We start from the raw sequence: 26,558 nt of genomic DNA, 5'->3' as shown, positions 1-26,558 counted from the left end.
AAAAGTTTGGTTGAAATTTTGGTTGATTCGGGTAAAAATCAGGACCTCGGTCTAAGTTTTAAATAGAATCAATTAAGTTTTGAAACGGGCTCGATTTTATGCCTAAGAAATACATTTTACTATGTTTTGGGGTGATTTAAGGAGTTTGGTAAGCTTCGGGTCAAAATTTAGAGGCCCAGGGGAAAAATGGTCATTTTGGGTTTCGAGGGGCAAAATAGTCATTTTACACCTGGGGTGAGTTTTGGTCCTGGCAGTGTCCCGAGCACAAATTTATCATGCTTTTAAATGTTTATGCATCATGAGCACGATTTTTATGAAGTTACGAAAGTAATGTTGCATGTTTGATTTTAAGAAAATTTACGCTTATGCATGATTTAATTAAGTGATAATAATGATGATGCTTTGAAGGATGAGAATTAGTTGTGACTAACGATGTATATGCAAATACTTAAGATGTATATGTAAATGCTGATGATGAGGCCTAGGCACAGTGGATGGATAATACTGTCACTGATGTCCGACAGCAGCCGTTACCATGGTTTTATGTAGATGGATCCATCGTATAATGATGAATGATGATACGAAAGTCACAAATAATAAGCTAAATTCATTAAAGGAAATGATATATAAGTATATGATGATACAATGAGTTGTTTTGACATGTAATGATTTCATATGTCACGTTTACATTTAAGCTTTTTAAGTTCAAGAAAAGTATGTTGATTACAATATATTTTTCACTGCTGTGTGCTATGCATATGTACTTGCTATTCCGGAACAGGTATGCTGAGTCTTTAGACTCACTAGGTGTGAATGATGCAAGTGAGCATGTCTATGAGGGGACTGGAGGTGCCGAGTTCTGAGTAAGCAAGACTGGATGTGCGCTTAGGACCCAATGAGATTAGTGAGGACATGAGCATTTTTATACATTGGTTTTGACACATTGATGATTACTATGATTTTACTCGATTATGTTCACGCCTATTCTATTGGATGAGTTTGGTCATTTTAAACTGCACTATTTAAATTTGTCAAATATTTATGATTATTTTTACATAGTATATTTTTCAGTAGGGTTGCATGCATGTTAAACATTTAGATTTTTATTTATGAGAATGTCAGCTTTAAAAAAAAATAAAAAAATTCAGCAGCATTTAACATTAGTAGACGTTTCATTGAATGCTCACAACTTATCAGATACATTAAAACTCATTAACTGAAACCTTGACCGAGAACTTTAAGTTTTGGTTTTCAGCTTAACACATAATCCACATCACATAATAATTCATATATAAACTCATATAATTGAAATTGACCCAACATTGAATATTTATTTGAGAGGGTCAAATTCATGCTACCTTTGGGGAAGTATCCTTGTAGTGATTCGTGTTCTCTCATGTCCAAACACAGTGAAAGTTTTAAATTTTTTATTTTATTTTGATAATCAAAATAATTCCTAAAACTCTGTGGCATTTGCTTAGTCTTCAGTTCCATTCTTATGATGAGAAAGTAGGCTGGCAAAAATCAAAACACAAATAATATCGCTACGAATCAAGTTTCATTCTCTAAATTTCAGGTCCACTTTCAATCAAAATTAATTTTCCAGTGTTTTATATATAGGTCCATGTGCAGTTGGAAATATTATACAATGCATTGGAATATTTGGAACAAATCAGCATGAATAGACACAGAAATGTAACACAAAGCACTTATTCATTGTAACACAAAGCACTTCACAAAGCACTTATTCAGTTGGAAATACTATATCATGCATTATTGAAGAAAATAGAAAAATGATTGATTTGGTTCATTGTAACACAAAGCACTTCATCAATACTTTTCATACCTATTCGTAAATATAGTCTTGTATGCATTCCGCCCACACGGATCACACTTCATCAATCTCTTCCTTGGAATACTCAGTTTTCATGAACTGTGAACAAACACAATGTTAATATTAGTAAAAAACAATCAATAAAGACATTGAAAAATGAGAAATACACAATTATTTGTGAATATTGAGAATATTACAATTGAAAATATCGAGTTCTTCTCACTGGTAGCATTTTTTTCAATCATTTCTCTCATAAATCTCATAACATAAAAACCACATTGTTTCGAATCTGGTTGTCGTGGACCCTAATTTTTTTTTAAAAAATTGTTAGAGATTGATACACAAATTGAAATAAACGTTAATTAATGACAAGTACACATGCATACCTTTACTACTTCCCATATAGCTTGTTTTTTCCCTTTCCTTTTCTTATTTGAATTAAACAATCTTACACTCCTGTATACATCATTAACAGTCAACATATGAGTTTTTATTCATTGAATTAAATTTGACATAAAAACAAAATATTAACTTACATATCCACCACATATTTCTAGTCATCGTGACGGTTTCGATGAGTAAGTGAATCCAACAAATAAACCATCTCCTTGTAAGGATTGATGACAGTGAGAATCCAATGGTAACCACGCACATAACACATAATTAGCGCATACAATTCTATAAAATGTCAAGAAAATAAATGAAATTTGATATTGTAATTTTGACTCACCCAACATTATGTGGCACTAAAACTAGTTGATTTGTTGATGCAACACTTAGTCTTTCGGCCAAAACACTTGCTCTTTCATTCAAGTGTTCGATTTTACCATTTCTGTAAAGTTTGGATACATATGGCATGTATGGGATCGTGTGTGGATTGACAAATCTAAACTTGTCAGTCTTGTTGTCTTTTTTCATCTTTTTATACAGATGCCTACAATTTCCAACAAAATAATGTGAATATGATAAATTAATTAAGTTTATACAGCTTAAGTGGTCAACAAACAAAAGAAAAAGACTTACCACATGTACACAACTATACAATTGGCAGATATTGGATCCAAACTATAGAAAGGAATGATGTCTTCAATGTAGAGCCCAATTTCGTACACGTATAACCCATGCATCTATTTAAATTATTAAAGCATTTAATTTATGTTAAAAGAGTTTAGTCATGCATAATTATTTGAATGCATTATTTTTAATTTAATTACGTTTATGTAATGCACGTTAAAATGTCTTTCGAGTTTCATGTTTCAGGCGATTATTCGAGGCGGGATTGAGGAAAAGACCCGGGGACGATTTTTGGCAATTTAAAAGAAGGTATTTTATTTTAAGTTGAGAGTGGGGGTATTTTAAATAATTTAGTGAGTTTTAGCATTTTTGAGCCTAAATATTTAATTAGTAATTTTAAGACCTTTAAACTTTCAAAGTCTAGTTTGGTGTGTTATATTTTAATTAAAGAGTTTTATTTAAAAGTTAAGTGTGAGTTAATGTTTTGATTAGTAGACTATTATTTTAATTAAACAAAAGTTAGTCTCCTAATTTATTTAATACACACGCACACACACAAACCCACTTTTACACACACCTGTAACACGCCTAAACACACACACACTCTAGCATTCAAGTTTTATTATTATTTTTGAGAGAGAAGTTAGGGTTCTTGAGAGCATAGGCAGCCGCCCCCTTCCCCCATCATTTCCAGCAATTTCGTTGCATTTTATTCAAGAAAAACGGTGCCACGTTCGTCCCGGATCAAGCCTCTCTCCATCTCCGCTTCGGTGTCGTCTTTCGGTAACGTTATCGTCATAAAGGCACGTATATTCTGTTCTTGCTGTGTCGATCAAGTCATATTATGCGTTGCGTTGATTTTTATGCGTAAAAGTTATGTATCATGTTAGTATTTTGAGCGGATTATAGATCGGATCAATTTCGAGGGTAAAATTTTAGATCTAAAACTCGTTTTTTGCTGTCTTTTCAAATACTCCGATTTTTCTGTTCATATTTTGAGAAAACTTTCAGCGGCAAAAACGTAGAACTTTTCGATACCTTCGATTTGATATATGGTTCGAAATTTTTGGACAAATATTGAGTGAGGTATGGAGTTTTTCGTGGGACTGCTCAAACTGCGGTTCAGAAAAGTTTTGATATTGATAATTTTTGAAGTTTCAGTGTTGCAGGCTTCGTTGGAAATCGACGGGCGATCGTTGCTGCGTAGGAGTATGTTAGTATTGAGGTTTGTTGTATTTTTCAAGGTTTTTTTGGACGTCGTTAGGCGTTTGAGTTAGTTTAAAGTCGTAGGAACTCGATTAATGTCAATTGCTAATTAGCGTTGTATTGGGTAGTATGGTGGACGTCGTATCTTGAAGTGTTTATATAAGTTTTATGCAATGTTATGGTGTCCTTAAGGTGTTGAATCATAGTGTTCAAGTGTCAATTTGGGTGTGTAGGCATGTGCATAAGTTTCTCGCAGGTTTCTTCGTACAGTGTGTAGACGGACCCCCACACGGACCCGAGCACGGGGTCCGTGCCCTTGTTTTCCATTTGGTGTTCCAAGACAGTAGCCACACGGACCTCAACCCGGACCCTCACACGGGGTCCGTGTCCTTTCCTTTTCGAGACACTTGTCATGCAGTACCTACACGGACCCCCATCCGGACCCAAGCACGGGGTCCGTGCCCCTTCCGTTTTCCGACACATTCTAGGCAGTACGTACACGGACCCTCTCCCGGACCCAAGCACGGGGTCCGTGTACCCTTGTTTTTGGGAAATATTTGTAAGTTCATTTTAAGTTTGATGTTATGGGTTAGTGCAAGGATTATTAAGGGCGTGTCGTGGGAAATTGTAGAAGGTCCTAAGATATGATTGAGCTTGAGAGTAAGCATGAGTTTTCTACGTCTAAGTAATGCAAGTTAAGTATGAAATTCACGTTAGTATGTTGCAGCAACGGCCCCAGTTGAAGTCCAACGAATCCCTCAACGCCAAGTAAGTATGTATGACGTGCAAAGAAAATATTTTAAGTTTTTGAGGTATGCTAATTGTCTCGTGACCAAAGAAAGTCAAGGATTGGAAAGCGTTAAATTATGAACGGGGACCAATCCGCCTGTTAAATTATGAACGGGTTAGATCATGGTTGGAAAGCGTTAAATTATGAACGGGGACCAACCAGCCCGTTAAATTATGAACGAGGATCTTATGTATGTGGCAGTGGATACGTCCCTGTCAGCCCAGTACTGTGGTATAGTCTGATCAGGCTCTTTTATGTTATGGGTCACTTGCTTTGAAACATGCCTCTATGCAAAATGATGAAGTTATGTATGTTTACGTATGCAGTATGTTTATGAAAGTATATGTTGATGGCACGTCTAGTTTTGTATGTACGTATGTTCAAGCTTCAAATTATGTATGTCCTATTTTAAAGTGCATGTGATTTTTATTATGTAGTACTCGTTATTCCAGTTTATACGTGTTGAGTCTTTAGACTCACTAGACTTGATCGATGCAGGTGAGTACGATGAGCAGGAGACAGGAGGTGGCGACCAAGGGGCAGGCTTGGGCTGAGCGGCAGGCTAAACCCGAGGACCGCAAGTTTATGTTTATGCAAATTTTTAAAATATTCTGATGTTTTGATTTGAATGTGAGACGTTTTGAGACAGCGTTCTTTTAGCAAACTTTTATTTGGTGATGGATTATTTTAAAGATATTTTATGTATGTTGGGTGACGACCGTACGGATGTTTTATTTGATTAAAATTTTTAATTTTCCGCAAATTTCAAGTAGTAAAAGTACGGTACGTTACAGTTGGTATCAGAGCGGTGTTCTTGTAAAGGGTTACGCCTACTGCCAATCGCAAGAAGCTCTCGAAGTCATACCTCAAGTCTGTAAGTTTTAAAGTTTTGAGTTATGCTATGTACTATGCATTAAGTCATGATTTCAGCATGTATATGTTTTAAGTTCAAAATTATGTGCATCTTTTGATATTGGTATTATAAACATGCATGTTGGGTTTACGTGTTGGGCAAATTATTGGAACAGTATGCCTCCTAGACGTGTGATCGACCGTGAAACAAGGGATGAAAACAGAGAGCACCGAGTAGAGGACAGGGAACATCGAGATGAGGAGAGGGCCAATCCTCCACCACCTCCACCACCAGATATGCAGGCACAGATGCTTGCTGGCATGACGCAATTCTTCGCACAATTTGCGAGGAACCAGACTGTTGCAGGCCTCGAGGAGAGGCCTAGACCGGAGGAAGTATATGAGAGGTTCCGGAGGATGAGCCCGAAGGAGTTTTCGGGTACTACTGACCCGATGGTGGCTGAGGGATGGATCAAGTTCATTGAGGTGATATTTGACTTCATGGAGCTGACGGACGCTGACAGGGTCAGATGTGCTATATTCTTGCTGACAGGGGACGCTAGACTATGGTGGGAGAGCGCGTCAGTGGCAGTCAATCTGCAAGTGCTGCCTTGGAATGGATTCAAAGAAGTTTTCTACTCAAAGTGTTAGAGTAGGTGCCCGTCGAGCCAAGTGTTGGCCGATTGTTCACAATGAAACTCTATGTATAAGCAATCTTTATTTTTCTAATATTTGAAATTATTATTTTGGCAAATCTTTATCTGTATACCCATGCTAGTTGCATAGATAAAGCCCTTGAATATACAAATAGTAGAAAGAATATGAGATGCTCATATGATGAGTATCATGAAACTCATATTTGTAATACTGTATATTCTAAACGGTTCCTAGTCGATTCAGCCGCCACTAAGAAGGATATAGGCCGCTCGAGTTAGAGACTAGTATCTGCGATGTGAGTACCATGTTTCATTGGTAGGGGACATTGTGATGTCCGAACATGCAGATAGGTGCTCCTTGTAGAGTGCACTGAACAACCCTCCATAAAAGGACTTTCCAAGTGGTTCTCACTTATCGAGTGGAAAAGTCCTGGTTTATGGTTGTACAGAATTAGTCCTTATGACCCGGGACAACATTGAGACTTTATGTGCTAGAATTACACTTAGACTTGTTTACCGACTCTCATGGGGTCATCAGGTGGCAAGGTTGGGTGTTCTGTCGAAACACATAGGAGTCGATGCATTGTAGCCGGGGATTCACCGCTTACCTGCGGGTATGGATATCCTATGTGTTTTTCATGTATGTGTGGGTTGAAATCTCTGATCAGAGTATGGTGGTAATTATGAAAGGGGTTTCATAGATTACACCATCGATGCAACCACAACATGACACATAGTATCGATTCATTGACAACTCTCGATAAACCAATAGTTGTCGAATCGGTCGGGATATATGAGTTGAAGGGACCGTACTGTACGCTAACCATAATTGAATGGTTCTTGCAGGCACTATCATGTGATACCTAGGGAATCACGTTAGCGATGCTGCTAGGCGTTTAACGTGATTGGTTGGGTACTATCAGACTTGAGTTCTGACGTTCTTACTATCAAGGAGTTGATAAGTAAGAATGGAGCAATTGGGGTATGCTCGAATAAGGACATGTTTAGTCCGAATCACATAGAGATGTGAACCCACGGCTAGTTGTATCAATGAACCATTGAGGGCCACACAAATACTAGCTTTGTAAATCCCGATGAGAAGTAAAATAGTTCAATGTGTTGAACGGCTTATAAATGTGTTTATATGCGTAAAGAAAAATAGAAGTATGACTTCTAAGAGAGAAATATAAATTTTAATTTATGGAAGTGTTCCTAAGATTAAAATTTGGCCAAGTAAATAATGTAGTTGAAAATTGTGATTTTCATAAACATTATTGGGGACTAAATTAAATTAATTCAAGTGTTGAATTAATTAAACACTAGTAGACCTAGTAGAGTCTAAATAATTAAATTAATTCAAGTGTTGAATTAATTAAATAATATTGAGTCTTGTAGAGCTCAATTAAAATAATTATTTAACTAGTGGGACTTGAATAAATTCAAGTAGTATTTAATTAATCTCAAATATGTTTGAGATAATTAAAATTTAGTCCATGGTTTTTAATGTGTTAAAAACCATATAATATATGTGAGACATTGTAGTGACCCGTTCCAGAATCACCTACTAATCAAGAACTAAGCATGCGATTAACTTAATTAATAATAATCAGAGATAATTGCGGAAAAGGCCAACAAACGATAGTTATACAACCCAATCGAAAATCCAGGACAACTAAACTAAAAGGAAATATACTGTACAACCATATCGAATAGAAAAAGATACCGAAGAACTAAACCAACCAGCTACTCAACGTCCTCCTCCTCCTCCTCCTCCTCCTGAGCTGTCCAACCTGAGGCCTGCCCCGCGGGAATGGGGTGTCCAAGATAAACAAAACCGAGGACGTGAGCGATAAGAACGCCCAGTACAAAAGCATGAGTATACAAGCCTATATGAAATGCACATGCTATGATATGATACCAGGGTAGTCAAGAAACAGGAGTAACAAAGGATCTCAATATGCTCAGTCTAGAGGCGCCAAGTGGATAGTGCCGCGCGGTACTCCTCTGGGTCACTGCATCCACTACAAGAACAGACGTGGACCTAAAATGTCCCGGATCACCGAAGCCCTCCGGACCCGTCGGCCACTGTGTACTCTCGGTGTCCATGCGTCCACAAGACAAGACAGGGCTGAGCGGCCCCACAAGATATAGCTTATCTCGAAAGAGATACAGCTCAACAGTAAAGGCTATCTCGAAGGAGATACGGCTCAACATGAAATGCAACATGCATCATAAAACGTGACATAATAGCATGCATCATATGACATATATCAATGCACCACATAATCATGCAACACATATAAGGATGTATACTCGACCAGGATATCTCGGATAGTACTTTCGTACCTCTATCAGCAGATCCTAACAATCAGTCCTAGACTCACGCCTGCGTCCGCAATCAGCCCACTGGTGCCGCTAGCTTCAAACTAGAGCACAGCTCCGCTACAACACTAGTAGCTCCCCGCTAGTGCCCGAACCTCGGAAAAAGACTAGAAACCTGTCAGAAACGACTGAAATGCTCTGGAACTCTCTGAAATGGCGAGTCACAAATGAAGCCTCGCGCCTCTATTTATAGCCAATGTTCGGACGCTCCGATCCACTTCGGAAGCTCCGATCTGGTACACTTCGGACGATCCGAACCCACTTCGGACGATCCGAACCCTGCATGTCTTCCACGAGTACAGCCACCTGTCCCGGACGATCCGAGTCTTGATCGGACGATCCGAACCCTTCCACGTGTCCAGACACCTGGCTCGGACGATCCGAACCCTGATCGGACGATCCGAACCCTTCCACGTGTCCAGAACCCTTCCACGTGTCCAGCCACCTGTCTCGGACGGTCCGAACCCACTTCGGATGATCCGAACCCTCTTCGGACGATCCGAACCTGGTTCGGTCTTTCCGATCCCACCGAAATATAATTAATCCAATAATTAACTCAAATTAGGAATCGGGTTACTACATTCTCCCCCCCTTAAAAAGATTTCGTCCTCGAAATCAGGTTTATAGGATGAACAAAAACTGAAATAACAACATTGTTATTACATCTCAATTGTTGTTGAATACAACTGATATTTCGATTATAACTGAAAACACAAACATATACAAAGCATAACTCAAAAGAGCTCTGGATGCTCCGAACGCATACGACTCTCTAGCTCCCAAGTGGCTTCTTCAGTGCCTCTGCGCTGCCACTGAACTAAGACAAGAGGAATGATCTTATTCCGCAATACCTTGTCTTTGCGATCGAGAATCCGCACTGGTCGTTCCACGTAAGACAAATCCGAATTTAGTTGAACTTCAGAGGGATGCAAGATGTGAGACTCATCTGCTACGTATCGTCTCAACAAAGATACGTGGAACACATCATGAATACTTGATAGGTACGGCGGCAAAGCAAGTCTGTAAGCCAAATCTCCCACGCTTTCCAATATTTCAAATGGACCAATAAATCTTGGAGACAGCTTACCCTTGAGACCAAATCTCAAAATCCTGCGAAAAGGTGAAACTCGGAGAAACACTTTCTCACCTGGCTGAAAATAAAGAGGTCGCCGCTTGGTGTTCGCATAACTAGCCTGTCGATCCTGAGCGATCTTAATCCGTTTCTTGATTATTGCAACCTTATCAATAGCCTGCTGGACTAACTCCGGTCCCTCAACATGTCGTTCCCCAACTTCGTCCCAGAATAATGGAGTACGACAACGTCGCCCATACAACGCCTCAAATGGTGCCATACCAATACTACGATGATAGCTGTTGTTGTATGCGAACTCAATCAAAGGCAAATGATCATGCCAAGCGATTCCGAAATCCATAACACAGGCTCGCAACATATCCTCAAGTGTACGGATAGTCCTCTCCGTCTGACCGTCGGTCTCTGGATGATAAGCTGTACTTAAACTTAGGGACGTACCCAATACCGCCTGGAAACTACCCCAAAATCGTGAGGTAAAACGAGGATCTCTGTCACTGACAATACTAACTGGCACCCCATGCAAACGTACAATCTCTTGAATGTACAATCGAGCCATACGATCGAAAGTGAAATCACGGTTATATGGCAGAAAATGAGCAGACTTGGTGAGTCGATCCACCACTACCCAAATAGCATCACTATTCCTCGAAGACAATGGTAAGTGAGTAATGAAATCCATCGCGATATGCTCCCACTTCCATTCGGGAATAGGTAAGTTCAACAATAATCCTCCCGGTCGACGGTGCTCTGCCTTAACCTGCTGACAAACAAGACACTTGGAAACAAACTGATAAACGCTGCGCTTCATCCCTTTCCACCAAAATCGTGTCCTCAAATCTTTATACATCTTGTTGCTTCCTGGATGGACACTCAACTTGCTTCGATGAGCCTGAGCCAAGATCTCTTCCCTCAAAGTATCATCCTCTGGTACCACAACCCGATTAGACAAACACAGAAGACCATTAGACTGATAATGGAAATTGCTATCTCCACCAGCCAACCGAGCTAATCTCTGAGTCTTGAGATCAGACATCTGAGCATCTCGAATCCGAGCGAACAAAGCTGGCTCAGATAAAATGGTAGCAACACGAATGCTCTCCATACCTTTCCGATGTTGGAAATTAAATCCCAATGAACAACAATCCTGGATAGTACTAATCATAGCACTGGTCTGAAGTGCAGAGGTTCTCACCTTGCGACTAAGAGCATCGGCTGTGAGATTCGCAGAACCTGGATGGTATTTGATCTCGCAGTCATAATCTTTAAGTAGATCCATCCAACGACGTTGTCTCATGTTCAACTCAGCCTGAGTGAACAGATACTTCAGACTCTTATGATCAGTAAAAATTTCAAACTTAACTCCGTACAAGTAATGACGCCAGATCTTCAGCGCGAACACAATAGCAGCTAATTCTAGATCATGAATAGGGTACTTCTCCTCGTGAGGTTTTAACTGCCTGGATGCGTAAGCGATCACATGACCATTCTGCGTCAACACACACCCTAAGCCTTGAAAAGAAGCATCGGTGTAAACACTGAAACCATCAGATCCTGACGGTAACGCCAAAACAGGTGCAGAAGTCAGAAGTCGACGAAGCTCTCTGAAACTATCTTCGCACTCAGATGACCACTCAAATGGAACATCCTTCCGAGTAAGCTTGCGTACAATGGTCTAGCTACCTGAGAGAAATTCACGATGAAGCGACGATAATACCCTGCCAGACCTAGAAAACTACGGATCTCAGCCACCGTCGTAGGACGTGACCAATTCAGCACTGCTTCGATCTTGCTGGGATCCACAGAAATTCCTTCCTTGGAAATCACATGACCAAGGAATACTACACGATCAATCCAGAACTCGCACTTACTCAGCTTAGCATACAATTGCTTCTCGCGAAGAATCTGCAACACAATCCTCAAGTGCTGGATATGCTCTTCCACACTGTGAGAATAAATCAAGATATCATCGATGAAAACCACAACAAACTGATCTAGAAAATCCCGAAAGACTCGGTTCATTAGATCCATGAACACCGCTGGCGCATTCGTCAATCCGAATGGCATAACTAGAAACTCGTAATGCCCATATCGAGTACGAAATGCAGTCTTGGAAATATCATCATCTCTAACTCTCATCTGATGATAACCCGATCGCAAGTCAATCTTGGAGTAAACAGAGGTACCCTGAAGCTGATCGAACAAATCATCGATACGAGGTAATGGATACTTGTTTTTGATCGTCACACGATTCAACTAGCGATAATCAATGCATAATCGCATAGATCCATCTTTCTTCTTGACAAACAATACTGGAGCTCCCCAAGGTGAAACACTCGGGCGAATATAACCTTTATCAAGAAGATCCTGCAATTGCTGCTTCAATTCTCTCATCTCTGACGGAGCAAGACGATAGGGGGCACGAGAAATCGGTGCAGTCCCTGGCATTAACTCAATGCCAAATTCCACCTCTCTAACCGGAGGAAAACCAGGAATCTCATCTGGAAAAACATCAGGAAATTCACAAACCACTGGAATATCCTCTATACCAACACTACCTGTGGATGAATCAATCGCATAGATGAGGTAGCCTTCCCCGCCCGACTCTAAAGCACGACAGGCTTTCAGAGCAGATACCACTGGCATTGGAGGTCGCGCTCCCTCACCATAGAAAAACCAACTAGAGCTCTCAGTCGTACGAAACTGAACAAGCTTCTGGTAACAATCCACGGTAGCTCGGTAGGTAGTCAATAGGTCTATACCTAGAATACAATCAAAATCTTCCATCTCCAGGATCATAAGATTCGCAATCAATTCGTTACCCTCAAAATCTAAGGGACAACCCATCACTAGACGCTTCGCTAACACCGAATGACCCATCGGGGTAGAAACAGAAAGAATGACGTCTAGAGAAACATACGGTAACTTATGACGCTTAACAAATCGTGCAGAAATGAATGAATGTGATGCTCCGGTATCAATAAGAACAAAAGCAGGAATACCGCATAAACGAAAAGTACCTGCTATGACTCTCTCCGTTTCATCTGCAGCCTGATCCTGGTTCAGCGCAAAAACCTGACCTTGGGCACGAGGTCGAAGATTTGAACTACCCACTGCCTGACCCTGCCTCCTCTGCTGAACAGTCGTCTGAGATCCGGAACCAGATCCTGCTCCACCTCGCAACTGAGGACAATTCTTCTTGAGATGACCCATCTCTCCGCACTGAAAACAAGCTCCCGCGGCTGATCGGCATTGCTCCGATGGATGGTTCTTCCCACAATGCACACAAGAAACCTTCTTCTTACCAAAGCGGAAAACACCGCTAGACCGTGATCCAGATCCAGAAGAAGAAGAACCAGATTTCTTGAAAGACTGAGATCGAGGGCTCAAAGTACTCGGAGGTCTAGAGGAAAGAATAGCCCTACCACGCTGGAGACTGATCTCTGCCTGGCGACACCGGTTCACTAACCCATCATACGAAGTAGGATTATCACAGACAGTGACTCGATCAAAAATCTCCTGGTTAAGACCCTGGAGAAAATGGTCATACTTGGCCTCAGAACTGCCACTGATATGAGGGGCAAAGGGTAACAACTCGAAGAACTTCTGCTGATATTCATCAACAGACATACTACCCTGCTTAAGGTTCAGGAGCTCAATCGTCTTTGCCTGGCGAAGGGCTGGAGGAAAATACAGCTGCATGAAAGCTGCACGGAAATCGGCCCAAGTCACCCTACCCTGAGACTGGACTATCGGCGCAGAAGTCGATCGCCACCACTTGCGCGCACGGCCCTCGAGAAGAAAACCAAGGGTCTCCATCTGCTGCTCCTCGGTGCACTGGAATGCACGGAAACAACTCTCCATGCGCTCTAACCAATCCTCAGCATCATCGGGAGTCTCACCGCCGACTAAAGGCTTAGGCCCCATCTGAATGAAACGGTGCAAATCAAAACGCCTAGGACCATCCCGACGATGACGATGTTCACGATGACGCCTACGATCGTTCTGGTCACCCCAACGACCTACACTTCCCTGACTACTCTCATCACCAAAGTGGTCAGCCATCGCTACAAGATAGAATGGGGAAAAATGGTAAAATGGTCAACGAAAATCCTAAAACAGAATCTATATCCCAAAATCGTAAGCATGCTCTGATACCATAAATGTAGTGACCCGTTCCAGAATCACCTACTAATCAAGAACTAAGCATGCGATTAACTTAATTAATAATAATCAGAGATAATTGCGGAAAAGGACAACAAACGATAGTTATACAATCCAATCGAAAATCCAGGACAACTAAACTAAAAGGAAATATACTGTACAACCATATCGAATAGAAAAAGATACCGAAGAACTAAACCAACCAGCTACTCAACGTCCTCCTCCTCCTCCTCCTGAGCTGTCCAACCTGAGGCCTGCCCCGCGGGAATGGGGTGTCCAAGATAAACAAAACCGAGGACGTGAGCGATAAGAACGCCCAGTACAAAAGCATGAGTATACAAGCCTATATGAAATGCACATGCTATGATATGATACCAGGGTAGTCAAGAAACAGGAGTAACAAAGGATCTCAATATGCTCAGTCTAGAGGCGCCAAGTGGATAGTGCCGCGCGGTACTCCTCTGGGTCACTGCATCCACTACAAGAACAGACGTGGACCTAAAATGTCCCGGATCACCGAAGCCCTCCGGACCCGTCGGCCACTGTGTACTCTCGGTGTCCATGCGTCCACAAGACAAGACAGGGCTGAGCGGCCCCACAAGATATAGCTTATCTCGAAAGAGATACAGCTCAACAGTAAAGGCTATCTCGAAGGAGATACGGCTCAACATGAAATGCAACATGCATCATAAAACGTGACATAATAGCATGCATCATATGACATATATCAATGCACCACATAATCATGCAACACATATAAGGATGTATACTCGACCAGGATATCTCGGATAGTACTTTCGTACCTCTATCAGCAGATCCTAACAATCAGTCCTAGACTCACGCCTGCGTCCGCAATCAGCCCACTGGTGCCGCTAGCTTCAAACTAGAGCACAGCTCCGCTACAACACTAGTAGCTCCCCGCTAGTGCCCGAACCTCGGAAAAAGACTAGAAACCTGTCAGAAATGACTGAAATGCTCTGGAACTCTCTGAAATGGCGAGTCACAAATGAAGCCTCGCGCCTCTATTTATAGCCAATGTTCGGACGCTCCGATCCACTTCGGAAGCTCCGATCTGGTACACTTCGGACGATCCGAACCCACTTCGGACGATCCGAACCCTGCATGTCTTCCACGAGTACAGCCACCTGTCCCGGACGATCCGAGTCTTGATCGGACGATCCGAACCCTTCCACGTGTCCAGACACCTGGCTCGGACGATCCGAACCCTGATCGGATGATCCGAACCCTTCCACGTGTCCAGAACCCTTCCACGTGTCCAGCCACCTGTCTCGGACGGTCCGAACCCACTTCGGATGATCCGAACCCTCTTCGGACGATCCGAACCTGGTTCGGTCTTTCCGATCCCACCGAAATATAATTAATCCAATAATTAACTCAAATTAGGAATCGGGTTACTACAGACATGCTAGGGTTTGCATGCTTGGGAGGTGAAGAGTCTTGAATACTTTTGATTAAAAAATTGCAAAGGCATGCAACTTTTGTATCTAACCTTTTGCAACCCCAAGACTCAACTCTCCCTCCTCATTCCATACATCACTTGGCCGAAATCTCCTTGGTCTTCTCTCTAAAATTTTTCTTCTCTCTTTTGTTCTTCAAGTGTTGGAGAATAAAAGTCCTCTCATTGAAAAATCTTCTTGCTTTTCTAGTGCAAAGCAAGAAGGGATTTACATAGCTTGTGGTGGGCTTGATTTTTGAACAAGGAGTGTTCAAGGAGGTAGCTTGTAGATCAACTCATCCATACAAGAGCTAAAGTGTTTACACTTTAGTTGGTGCCATTCATCAATCTCTTGAGATTGAAAGGTAAATCACTTGAACATCCTATGAATGTATGAAGTTTTTGTAAATATTGCACAAACTAGTGGTGGCCGAAAATTCTTGCATAAATTTAAAAATTTTTGACTTCCGTTGCGCTTCCGGCCACCGTAACCGGTCCGCTTTCAAGTGGTATCAGAGCTAAGGTTACGGTTTTTGTGTAATATTTGCATAATATTATGTTGAGATCGATTTCTAACCGCTTGAGAAATTTTTTGGTGCAAGATATACAAGGGCCGAAAATTTTGAAGCAAAACAAAAAAAAAAAAACATTTTTCCGGGCAGCTGAGGGGCTGCTCGAAAATTTCGGGCAGCCGAGGGGCAGCCCGAAATGCTTCTTTTAAAATAAAAAAAAAAAATTTTGTGTTGTGGCCGGAATCCGGCGACGGAGCTCCGGCGACGGCGATGACGGCTAGGGTTTCCAAAAGTGTTTTGGAGAATCTTAGTGTCATGGGCCTTGAGATGTTGGGCCATTAGATGGTCAACATATTTTGTGAAATTTAAATGGGCCTAAGTATTTTTGTGAAAAATGAGTTTTGGGCCCTTAAGTTTAAATTTACAATTGTTGCACATATTTTCTCATAAAATAAATAATTGAAGTTGGACTTTAATTATTTATAGTAAATTGTGATTTACAAGAAATTCGATTATAAATAAATTAATTTGAAAGTAGACAAAGGAGTTTGTATACTTTGTTAATTTAATTTATAATTGTGGCGGTTAGTGATTGGATCAAGATATATAATATTGGATCAATTAATTATAGTGATAATTAATTGATGGTGTATGATATGTGATATTGTGCATGAAGGATGATCAAAAACCCAAGCCCAATTTGCTAGGTGTATGCTAGGATATTTGTGTTGTATGATTGTAATAATTATCAATTTAAAGTGGGCTTGGTTTATGGCCCGTTCCCACCCCATGAGATGTATCCCTATGTGCCATGGATATTTATTTGTAAATATTAGAATAGTGGAAGATCAAGATTGGAAGATGGTGGCCTTGGTGATTATGAAGATCGAAGACATGTAATATTGGATGCTAATGTAATAATTTAGTTGCATTTGCATCCCGTGCATTTACCCTAGGATTGGACCTAGGCCCGTGTTTAGCTCACACGGGCCATTAGTTTTGGGGCGATTGATCATCCTTGTACAGTTTTCTATTTATAATATATGCATGATATGTTATAAATAATGAGTATGTGCGTTATTATTATTATAATAACAAAGTTGCATGAATCCGGCAAACATACGATCAAACATGGCGAGCTTTTAAAATAAAATTAACGATGAGACCTATCAAAATTAAAAACCCTCATTTTGAATAAGATTCAAAATTAATATCAAGTCCGAAAAAGGGAATTATAAATTTGTTTATAATTTCCTTGTCTTCCATCGACAATGGGTGCATGATGAACGCTACCCGTACTCGGGGCTTGGCTCATATTATTGAGGGGGCCCTGGGTGCCGGAAAGCTGTGACATCCATTGACATTGTGATGTGAACTACGTGAAACTCCCATGATTTCGGCTCATATTATTGAGGGAACTCATGGCGACCGTCCATTAAGGTTCAACATCGATGGGTTAGGCTTGACACGTGAAGATGAACGACGTCATATTATTGGGTCCTAATCAAACGTGAGACAAAAGTTTACGTAGAGGGTTGCATTGTGATGCAATTGGAAACTACCTTTTAGGAATTGTGATTGGCTGATATTATTCGGGATCACAATTCGCTAATTGGACCTTACGTACCTACTGAGGAAAGGAGTTTCCCGTTTTCACTAGAGGGTAGTGAAAGATGTCAAAACAGTGGGAGCAAATATTTATGAAGTAAAAGTCCAAACTTCATATCTTACTAAATATTTAAAATAGTCATCAACATTTATCTGTTTTTACTTTTCAGTACAAATCAACAATGTCTTCGATGGGCAATTCGATATCTGTAATACTCGACAAACACATATTAACTGGACCTAATTACCTCACTTGGCTAAGAAATTTGAAAATAGTCTTGAATTCGGAAAGGGTAACATATACACTGACTCAGTCGCCCCCTGTTGAGGCTCCGACTGACTGCACTCCTGAGGAATTGCAGGCTTACAAGGAATGGTGTGACTATGACTTGATAGCCAGGTGTTATATGCTAACTTCTATGAACGATGAGCTGCAGAGGCGTTTTGAGGGTGCAAAGAAAGCTGCTGACATTCATTTGCACCTCAAAGAGCTCTTTGGAGAGCAAACGCGTCCTCTTAGGCATGCTACCGTCAAGGAGCTGATCACTTTGCGCATGCGAGATGGGACCTCGGTCCATGAGCATGGCCTAAAGGTGATCGGGCTCGTGGACAAGCTCGTTGGCATGGATCTGATCTTGCCTTCGGAGTTGACAACCGACGTGTTGCTGTTATCGCTGCCTAGCTCATTTGATCCTTTTGTGGTGAATTTCAACATGAACAAGATGGAACCGACCCTTGAGGAGTTGGTGAACATGCTTGTTACGTTTGAATCCACCATCAAGAAAGAGAAGTTGGTTCTTTATGTGGGTTCTTCATCTGGTACGAAGATTGATCCACATGGGAAGGAAAAGAAGAGTTCTTTCCAACGTCCCAAAAGGAACGTGCCCTTGTTGAGGCAATCTCCGAATCCTGTTGAGACAGCCAGACCAGTTAAGGCTGACAAGACTGGTGATGTTTGTCATCACTGCAAGAAGCCTGGACATTGGAAGCGAAATTGCAAGGAATATCTGGCCCAGAAGTGTTCTGGAAACGGTATGTTCTAAATTTAAGTAAACATTTCAATTAACTCTACTTCTTGGGTATTAGATACCGGTTGTGACTCACATCTCTGTAATGGGTTACAAGTGATGGGAAGAAGTAGGAAGCTTAAGGAAGGTGTGACCTTCTTGAGGATGGGCAATGGAGCAAGAGTTGCTACCAAGGCTATTAAGGATGTTTACTTATTGTTGAACAATGACTTTAAGTTAATTTTAAGAGATGTTTTGTTTGTACCTGTTTGGTGTAAAACATTGTTTCCATTTCTATTGTGATAAAAATGGATATTCTTGTTTATTTAGCAAAGGTGTTTGCAACATTTACAAGAATGAATGTTTAATTGGTACTTGAGAACTTGAAAACGATCTCTATAACTTAAAATTAAAGATATTCCACTAAATGTCCATTTAAAGGCAAACACCATATGAGATATGGATGGGTAAGCCTCCCAAATATTCTCATCTTAGAATATGGGGAGCCCTGCTTATGTGAAGCAGGTAGTGGGAGATAAATTGGATTGTTGATCCATTTTATGTTACTTTGTGGGATATCCAAGGAATTAAGTTGGATATTAATTCTATCATCCCCAAGAAACAAAGGTGTTTGTTTCTAGGAATGCAACCTTTTTGGAAAAGGATTTTCTATTGGATAGAAAAGGGGAGATGATAGAACTCGAAGAGGTTCGAGAGAAACCCGCAATTATAGAACCCACACCCAATGAGCCAAGAGAGGAGATACAAGCTCCTAGCAGGTACGAGAAAGTCTCGAGACCACCTATGAGGTATGGTCAGCTTCTTGAAGAGGGCCATGATGAGCCTAACCATGGATGTGATCCAAGGACCTTCAAGGAAGCGTTATCTGATGCCAATTCATCCAAGTGACTTGAAACAATGGAATCTGAGTTGAATTCCATGCATTCGAACCAAGTGTAGGATCTTGTGGATCCACCTGTGGGAACTGTTCCCACAGGGACTTGGGGAGGATGGGAAGGTGTTGACCTTCAAGGCGCGATTGGTGGCAAAAGGATGTACTCAAAGACAAGGAGTTGACTTTGAGGAAACCTTTTCCCAATCGCAATGTTCAAGTCCATAAGATTTTGCTAGCCATAGCTGCATGGTATGACTATGAGATATGGCAGATGGATGTTAAGACAGCCTTTCTTAATAGGGATTTTAAGAAAGTGATTTACATGTCTCAACCTGAAGGGTTTACATCTGTCGGAAGAGAGCATATGGTATGCAAACTTCAGAGATCTATTTGTGGTCTAAGAAGGCATTTAGGATTTGGAACCTTAGATTCGATAGTACAATCAAAGAGTTGATTTACTAAGATTCCTGAGGGACCCTATGTGTATAAGAAGGTCAGTGGGAGTGTTGTGACATTCCTGGTGTTATATGTTGATGACATTCTACTCATTGGGAATGATGTAGGAATGTTGCAATCAACTAAGATATGGTTAGCGAGTAAGTTCTCGATGCAGGACTTGGGTGAAGCATCTTTTGTATTGGGATACAGATCTATAGAGATAGATCGAAAAGATGGCTTGCTCTCACCCAGTCCACATACATGATACCATCGTGAAGCGGTTCTCGATGGATGAGTCCTTGAGAGGACATCTACCAATGTGTCATGGCGTGTCCCTATCCAAGTCTGTCTCCTAAGACTGATGCAGAGATAGTGACGATGACACGCATTCCGTATGCTTCGGCAATTGGTAATATCATGTATGGGATGATATCTACACGTCTTGACGTGGCTTTCGCACTAAGTGTAGTGAGTAGATATCAATCGAACCCTGGTCTTTCACACTGGAAAGCTGTGAAAGACATCCTCAAGTAGTTGAGAAGGACCAATAAATTGTTCTTGGTCTATGGGGTGGAGAACTAAAATTGGAAGGCTATATCGACTCTAGCTTCCAAAGCGATATCGATGACTCGAAGTCAACCTCTGGTTTTGTATTCATGCTCTATGGTGCTGTTGTCTCTTGGAAGAGTTCCAAGCAAGACAATACTGCGGATTCCAGCACAGAGGCCGAATACATTGCTGCATCGGATGCAGCAAGGGAGGCTGTTTGGATAAGGAATTTCGTCCAAGAGTTGGGCGTCATTCCTAATGGAGTTGCTCATGTCCCGGTGTTGTGTGACAACACGGGAGTTTTAGCTCAAGCATAGGAGCCAAGGTCTCATCAGAAATCCAAACTAGTATTGAGAAAGTACCACATCCTCGGAGAGATTGTGGAAAGAAGAGAAGTGTCTATTGACAAAGTCGGCTCCGCAGATTATATTGTTGATCCACTAATTAGGCCTTTACCTGGACCATTATTCGACAAGCATCGCGAATCAATGGGTTTTAAGCATATGGGTAGTTGGCTCTAGTGCAAGTGGGAGATTGTTAGAGTAGGTGCCCGTCAAGCCAAGTGTTGGCCGAGTGTTCACAATGAAACTCTATGTATAAGCAATCTTTATTTTTCTAATATTTGAAATTATTATTTTGGCAAATCTTTATCTGTATACCCATGCTAGTTGCATAGATAAAGCCCTTGAATATACAAATAGTAGAAAGAATATGAGATGCTCATATGATGAGTATCATGAAACTCATATTTGTAATACTGTATATTCTAAACGGTTCCTAGTCGATTCAGCCGCCACTAAGAAGGATATAGGCCGCTCGAGTTAGAGACTAGTATCTGCGATGTGAGTACCATGTTTCATTGGTAGGGGACATTGTGATTTCTGAACATGCAGATAGGTGCTCCTTGTAGAGTGCACTGAACAACCCTCCATAAAAGGACTTTCCAAGTGGTTCTCACTTATCGAGTGGAAAAGTCCTGGTTTATGGTTGTACAGAATTAGTCCTTATGACCCGGGACAACATTGAGACTCTATGTGCTAGAATTACACTTTGACTTGTTTACCGACTCTCATGGGGTCATCAGGTGGCAAGGTTGGGTGTTCTGTCGAAACACATAGGAGTCGATGCATTGTAGCTGGGGATTCACCGCTTACCTACGGGTATGGATATCCTATGTGTTTTTCATGTATGTGTGGGTTGAAATCTCTGATCAGAGTATGGTGGTAATTATGAAAGGGGTTTCATAGATTACACCATCGATGCAACCACAACATGACACATAGTATCGATTCATTGACAACTCTCGATAAACCAATAGTTGTCGAATCGGTCGGGATATATGAGTTGAAGGGACCGTACTGTACGCTAACCATAATTGAATGGTTCTTGCAGGCACTATCATGTGATACCTAGGGAATCACGTTAGCGATGCTGCTAGGCGTTTAACGTAATTGGTTGGGTACTATCAGACTTGAGTTCTGACGTTCTTACTATCAAGGAGTTGATAAGTAAGAATGGAGCAATTGGGGTATGCTCGAATAAGGACATGTTTAGTCCGAATCACATAGAGATGTGAACCCACGGCTAGTTGTATCAATGAACCATTGAGGGCCACACAAATACTAGCTTTGTAAATCCCGATGAGAAGTAAAATAGTTCAATGTGTTGAACGGCTTATAAATGTGTTTATATGCGTAAAGAAAAATAGAAGTATGACTTCTAAGAGAGAAATATAAATTTTAATTTATGGAAGTGTTCCTAAGATTAAAATTTGGCCAAGTAAATAATGTAGTTGAAAATTGTGATTTTCATAAACATTATTGGGGACTAAATTAAATTAATTCAAGTGTTGAATTAATTAAACACTAGTAGACCTAGTAGAGTCTAAATAATTAAATTAATTCAAGTGTTGAATTAATTAAATAATATTGAGTCTTGTAGAGCTCAATTAAAATAATTATTTAACTAGTGGGACTTGAATAAATTCAAGTAGTATTTAATTAATCTCAAATATGTTTGAGATAATTAAAATTTAGTCCATGGTTTTTAATGTGTTAAAAACCATATAATATATGTGAGACATGCTAGGGTTTGCATGCTTGGGAGGTGAAGAGTCTTGAATACTTTTGATTAAAAAATTGCAAAGGCATGCAACTTTTGTATCTAACCTTTTGCAACCCCAAGACTCAACTCTCCCTCCTCATTCCATACATCACTTGGCCGAAATCTCCTTGGTCTTCTCTCTAAAATTTTTCTTCTCTCTTTTGTTCTTCAAGTGTTGGAGAATAAAAGTCCTCTCATTGAAAAATCTTCTTGCTTTTCTAGTGCAAAGCAAGAAGGGATTTACATAGCTTGTGGTGGGCTTGATTTTTGAACAAGGAGTGTTCAAGGAGGTAGCTTGTAGATCAACTCATCCATACAAGAGCTAAAGTGTTTACACTTTAGTTGGTGCCATTCATCAATCTCTTGAGATTGATAGGTAAATCACTTGAACATCCTATGAATGTATGAAGTTTTTGTAAATATTGCACAAACTAGTGGTGGCCGAAAATTCTTGCATAAATTTAAAAATTTTTGACTTCCGTTGCGCTTCCGGCCACCGTAACCGGTCCGCTTTCACAAAGTACTTCACTGAGGAAGTACGCTCCCGCCAGACCAGGGAGTTTATGACACTGAGGCAAGGGGATAGCAGCGTGGCACACTTTGTCAGAAAGTTTGAGAGGGGGTGTTACTTCGTACCCCTCATATCGAATGATGCCCAGGCAAAGCTGAGGCATTTTATGGACGGTTTGCGGCCGATCTTGCGCCGGGATGTGAGGGTAGCTGGTCCTACTACGTATGCAGTCGCCGTGTCCAGAGCTTTGGCGGCAGAACAGGACCAGCGAGATATAGAGGCGGATAGACAGGGCAAGAGGCCCTACCAGGCACCGCCGCAGCACCACCAGCAGCAGAATCAGAGGCCCCAGTTTAAGAGGCCGTTTCAGGGGCCGCCAGCTAAGAAGCCTTTTCATGGACCACCAAGGGGCAAGGGTCCAGTACAGCAGCAAGGGGCGCCTCAGAAACCCGTTAACTTTCCGGTGTGCCCTAAGTGCAACCGTCAGCACCCGGGGCAGTGCTTATATGGATCGGGCAAGTGCTTCAAGTGTGGAGCTAGCGACCACATGCTGAAAGAGTGCCCGCAATGGAAGCAGCCAACCCAGGGCAGGGTATTCGCCATGCACGCACAGGAGGCGGATCCAGACAACACCTTACTGACTGGTAAACTTTCCTACCTAAGCAGTATTATTTTTGCTTTGCATGTGGAATTTTAATTTGGGATTATTAGTGTGCTAGTGTTAGTTTGTATGACTTGGGATATTGAGTTCTGTTGTGCTTTAAGTTACTGTTTGCATGTTGGGGATATAAGTTGGTATTGTGCTAACGCATCTCAGGAAACATTTTTATTAAGAGACTATCCACAACTGCATTGATAGACTCAGGAGCCACTCACTCTTTCATATCGGAGACGTTTTGTAATGCCCAAGATTTTATAACATGTTAGTTTGAGATTATTGATTTTGAGTGGACATGATTATAACCAAGTTATTTTAAGATTAAATTGAGATAATAATAGTGTTGGGCGAAAGTGACTCGCCCGGGCGGACGTTTTTGACCGCCCGAGCGAGAGTGCCTAGGAGAAGAGGGCCGGGAGTCACTCGCCCGGGCGGATGTTTTTGACCGCCCGAGCGAGGCTGCTGGAGTGGGGCGAGGGCCGAGAATTACTCGCCCGGGCGGCAACTTTTGACCGCCCGAGCGAGAGCCGTGTACATCCAAGGATTTGCCATGTGTCTTGAATCATGCAATATATATATAAAGGTGGCACGAATTCTTCTCATTCCAGCCAGAGTCGACGCTTTCAGAGGAAGGGAGATTCTTGTTCTTAGGTTCTCTAAATTATGCTTTGGCAAGATTTAGCAATCCAAATTCAAATCCAACTGCGGTTTTGAGCTCCTCTCTTTATTATCTACAAAGTGATGTAAGTTTTATGTAATTTCAACAAGTTTCGAAATTCAGATGTTTGGGAAATGAGAATATGATAGTTATATTGTATTCTTGGCATAGTGAGCATCGTATATTCACTATCGGGTTGAATATCGGATGTTATACGCAATTGTTACGATTTTCCAGCATATATTGGCATGAGATTATGCAGATTGTGTGATCTTGTCATAGATATTATGATGATTATGAGTTGAGAATTGCATAATGTTGATATATGATGAGATTTGGATAGACCGGTATTGAGAAATCATGTCGTTATGCCGTCCGACGGTACCAAGATCACGTATAGAATTAGATAGGTGTTGAATTGAGTTGGGAATTGATATTGTATGTCTCTACATTGCCATTTCAGATTTGGAGTGACAGAGTTTATATCCCGACTTCGAGACTTCGATTTAATCAACAAGAAAGGTATAAGCTATGTTTGTTTGGGAAGCCATAACTCAAATAAGATATTATTTGAGTTCCCAAACCAAAATCACATACTAGTATTGTTGTATATATGGTATCATGTTTATAACTTGTTTATAGAATTTTATTCAAATCTTGTTACATGATTATGCTTTGATTATAGAATTGTATTCAAGCATGTAAGATTATTGTAATATTCAGATATGAATATAAGCATGCTTTGTTACAGGTTGATAGTCATTGCATTTAAGATAGGAGAGTCGTTGACAGTCATTGTCAACTATCAAGATGTTCGGTGTATCTCAGCTTAGGAGTAGTCATTACTCTTATTGCAGCCGTTGATACAGTTCTGACCGAAATCTAGGAATAAGACGTACAGTCACCCCGAGTGGGAGGGTAGGTGACAGTCATTGACGTCTTATTCACACCGGGATCCCTAGAGTTCTAGTCGAGTCGAGTCCAGACATGGTTTGATTCTCATTGCATTGCATGTACATATGATGTCATTCATGATAGCATGTTTCATGTTTAATTGATTATATGCATGTATACATGTTTATACTGGGATTTGTTCTCACCGGAGTTTCCGGCTGTTGTTATGTCTGTATGTGTGCATAACAACATGTGGGGCAGGATCTGGGTCACGCAGAGGATGAGAGATGGACATAGCGTGGTGATCTCGGGCATAGCAGAAGAACTAGTAGTTGTACTTTTGGCATGTACTGTATTTAATTACTAGTTGTCGAGTATGGTTTGGAACCAGACATATTGTACCTTATGTTTGTATATTATGTCGTTGAATAATATAGAATGATCTTGTTTAGCTTTCATGTAAATGAATGTTAAAAGCGAAAATTTGACCCACTTTTTATTTTATTGATCCATTAAATCCCAAAGAAAAGAATTAGAGCCCGGGTCCCCACAACATGTGGTATCAGAGCCATAGGTTCTGTAGATTAAGATAGAATAGAATGAGCGGGGTAGATCGAGTCTTCTTCCTTGCTCTATGATGTGCTAGCATGTTTATTGCTTTCCTTGTTACATGTTGTTTGTTATTTGATTGATTACAGCATGTATTGGTTAAGACTGAATCAGAACCGATTCTAGATCAGAGGTAACTGACTAGAGGAGGGCTGAGACAGTTGTATATCTTGTATTCTAATCAGTTGGATTATTAGATACATGCCTCCTAGAAGAGCAGTTGTGCCAGTACGACCACCAGCGCCAGAACAGGGTAGCACATCCGGAGATACGATGGATGTCACTGCTACGCCCATGGAGACTCTATTAAAGCGATTCCAGTCATTCCGACCACCGACCCTCAAGGGTACAGAAAATGCAATCGAATGTGAAAGCTGGTTGGAGGATATCGAAATGTTATTCGAGTCTCTGGAATATAGTGACGAGAAGCGAGTGAAACTCATTGGCCATCAACTGCAAGATGTGGCTAAATATTGGTGGGTGAATATAAGGAGGGCACTAGAACAGCGTGGCACCGAGGTTACATGGAAAGCATTCAAGACGGAGTTCTATCGCGATTTTCCCTGTATCCTATCGCAAAGATAAAGACGCTGAATTTGCAAACCTGAGGCAAGGGCAACTAAATATTGAAGAGTACGTTGCTAAATTTTCTTCCTTGCTTCGCTTTGCACC

The 26,558-nt window shown here is 41.0% G+C and overlaps 1 long non-coding RNA gene across 2 annotated transcripts in view; it reads right to left on the bottom strand.

The window, feature by feature from the left end:
• Positions 1–1,452: 1,452 nt before the first annotated feature.
• Positions 1,453–26,558, bottom strand: part of LOC140824631 (uncharacterized) — a 64,227-nt gene continuing 39,121 nt past the window's right edge. Inside the window, exons 2-4 of one of the 2 annotated variants that reach the window (XR_012116409.1) lie at positions 2,221–2,252; positions 2,032–2,139; positions 1,453–1,933 (exon numbers count right to left, since the gene is read on the bottom strand). This is a non-coding gene — a long non-coding RNA (uncharacterized lncRNA). Of the gene's footprint in view, positions 1,934–2,031; positions 2,253–26,558 lie in introns of both variants that reach the window. The other variant, XR_012116408.1, reaches the window with a different exon arrangement.

The sequence above is a fragment of the Primulina eburnea genome, chromosome 2 (assembly GCF_022965805.1).
Source record: "Primulina eburnea isolate SZY01 chromosome 2, ASM2296580v1, whole genome shotgun sequence".
NCBI lineage: Eukaryota > Viridiplantae > Streptophyta > Magnoliopsida > Lamiales > Gesneriaceae > Primulina > Primulina eburnea.
Note: the sequence above shows the minus strand (reverse complement) of the source record. Positions and strands in the feature narration are given on the sequence as shown.